Genomic DNA, 3,316 nt, shown 5'->3' with positions numbered 1-3,316 from the left:
ATATCGGCAATAACTTCATTGACAAAATAAATAAATAAAATACCATCACATAGAAAAGACATGGACTCTGAATAAAGAATCTATGAGATGCTTGAATCCTCAATTCTGGAAACACACTTCAGACGAAGGTGGCATCCGTGCTCAGTAAAAGTGCAAGCAGTGCAGCGGATCAAAAGCAAGATGACGACGGCACCATACACATAGTGAACAGTTCCAGTATCTCACCAGGGATACCGATCGCTACAATTGCAGGAGAGAAAACGCCCGCGATGTAGTAAATCGCAGGATATCCCATATTCCGTTAGAGGCAGCGTTCAGTTGTACGGAACAATCCAACTGCTCATATGTACTGGTGACTGGTTTTACGGAGTTATATGCAATTCAGAGCAATTCCACTGAGGCAATTAGTTTGGTTATCACATCTTCGCATTATGGAACAGCAAGCTACAAAAACATTTGTATTCAAGTGGTTTTCTCACTCTGTCACCCTACCATGAATTAGTATCTCCAAGAGATGTTACAAATTATTAACCTTTAAACAAAAGATATTATGAACGTTGACAGTGTACTTTCCAAGATATCTGACGCTGAAATGGGACATTTTCAAATCAGTGTTGTTTCTATCATAAACAATCACACTGAGCAATCAACATGGACAATCAACTTCAAACAGATTTATTTTGTCACACATCAGCGGATCACTTTCGCTTCTGACATTGAGTGCGGGATATCAGCTTGGCAGGTGAAATTAAGTACACTTTATTGAGAAGGAAGAGATGGTCATTTTCTTCTATCGCCTGTTCTAGTCATGTCGAGTCATCTGAATGACGAACGTCACAATATTACCTGATAACATAAATCACAATGAAATATATTGTACGGATGTTCTTCGGAGCATATAAAAGAGATCGAGAGCAATGCTCCAGGGACATTTCATAATAAAAACATATGCACCAACACGAATTCAGATGCAGCTTGTGGACGGATTGATGAACGTTTATTTGTCTGGATTATCAGAAAGTGGATGGTTGATTCTCTGACTCTGAGATGCCTACAGCAGGGATTGGTGTTATGCTCTAGGTTGGGGACGTTCTCCAGCCAGAAAATCTATCCAAACTTGTAATTTGATGTTGACTGGCTGGTAAATGCATTGACAAATGGCAGATGGAATTTAATACAGATAAACACGTGTTCTGCGTTGTGAGGAAAAATACGACACGCTAAAGCGCACTTATTGATTAGGTGTGTGCATGGAATTCACTGCCGGCACCGGTGTTGGAAGCGGATACAATAGTGTTTTTTAAGAACCTTTTAGACAGGTGCATGGAGTTTACAACAATAGAGGGCTATTCGCTCAGGAAGGCCTAGTGAGTTTCTAGAGCAGATTAGATATTCGGCACAGAATTGTGGACCTAAGGGCCTGTAATATGCTATAGAATTCTATGTTCTATCCTTTGAGTGAACCTACAACTAGAGTTCTTAGTCTTGGGGAGAAAGTTAAAACGTGCAAGAAATGTATGTAGCAGAAGCTATTTACTCAGAGAGTCGAACGAGTGTGGAAGGAACTGCAAGCGTAACCGGTAGATGCGGATTCAATGGTATCATTTCAGTGAACGTCGAGTAGGTACGTGGATGAGAGCGGGCCGGAGGTTGAAGCCAAGTCAAGCTAAGTTAGTGACATTGTCAGCGTGTGCAGTAATTGTTCTGGAAGAACAACATTAACATCAGTGCCGTCGCTACGGATATTATGGACTAGAACTAACAATACTCTGTGTCAAACTGAGGTGTCTGTTTGAATGACGAAGATCCGCCTGTGATCGTACCGCAATCAGTGTGTGTCCTTCGTGCCTGCTTGGTTTCTTTTTCCAGCTGTGCCTGTCCAGGAAGTGACATAGATGGGGGTCCCTTTGCTGGGTCGAGAATTAGTGAAAGTGCAAAACTCTTACGTGCTCTATTTCTCTCTTAATGGAGCAATAACCTCATTTACACATTATTTCAAAATCCTTCGAAATTGTTGTCGTCTTTCCGTTTTACACAAATAAAGAACATGGGGGTCTGCAAGTGCGAACAGCAGCGCGTTGACTAAATGTCTTCACGCCTGTTGTTAATCTGATCGGTGATGCACAACAAGGCTTTCTTGCTTTTCTGCACAACCCTGCAGGAACAATGAAGCAGACACACACTTTGCAATGTATTCAGAAAACGTGTTTCTACCTGTTAAAATTTAACAGTTAACTGTCCGCTTAGTGTGACACAGGATATGTTAAAACACATTTATAATATTTGTCACGGCAAGAACCCGCAGAAAAGTGCAGAACAGAGCATAAAGCTACAGACATCATTGCACAGTAAGTGATTCAGTAAAAATACTTAACGATTCCAAATCGGACCATAACTCCAGCGACTGTATACAATTGGCGCATGTTTATGAACTTCCGATTCTGTTTCTACTGATCCGCTCAAGTGTCCATATTTAAATTCGAAGGGATAGTTGACCGAAATTAATTTCAGAAGACATGAGTATAAATGTACCTAATTCTGTATAGTCTTACAGTTGAAAATCTGTGTCCGGAAGTAGGGAATTGACAGAGATCTGAACAAGAAGGTTATCTCCTCCTCCTTCTAGAGTTTGCGTTTCAGGTTATTGCTCATCTGCAGAGACCGAACCTCTTTATTCTGTTGTTTGGAATGATTTCTGTCATTCTAGCAGTATTTACAAATTATTACAAAATATGGATATAAAAACTGTCTCGTGATTGTACACAAACATATAACTGAGCGTGTTCCGTGATTCTGTAAGTGCCAAACTATAAGGGGTTAACTTGATCTCATCTGGACTGTGATTAATCGGACCAGTGATGTGCAATAATTTCCTCTTGTTATTCTGCAGCGACTGACTGAAAACACAAAATATATACATATTTATTCGCAGCATACATATTTTTTCCGCAAACGTTAAGAAAACCTCCCGTATATTTATATGCATATAGTGTATTTTAACAGTTATATTTACAATTTTATTCCTGGTATGATACTATGATACATCCGAGAAGCACATGTCGGTTGTGTAAAGGTGTAAGTACTGAAGACTCAGTTTTCTTATCTTTCCAGGTTGTGCCCATTATTTGACCCTACTGTTCACAAGCTGTGCCTGTTTTCGTCATTGAGTGTCTTTATCCGCGAACACAGTGAACAATATCCGGATTTATTTTCCTGCCTACTGACTAAGGCAGAGAGTGTAACAAGACTTGTAAATAAAGAACGCCGATTTTAATTTTGAAATACGAAAATAAAAAATGTGCCGGTGCCTCGATAT

This window comes from Hypanus sabinus, unplaced genomic scaffold, assembly GCF_030144855.1.
Source record: "Hypanus sabinus isolate sHypSab1 unplaced genomic scaffold, sHypSab1.hap1 scaffold_560, whole genome shotgun sequence".
Classification (NCBI taxonomy): Eukaryota; Metazoa; Chordata; class Chondrichthyes; order Myliobatiformes; family Dasyatidae; genus Hypanus; species Hypanus sabinus.
This window is presented reverse-complemented; position numbering follows the sequence as displayed.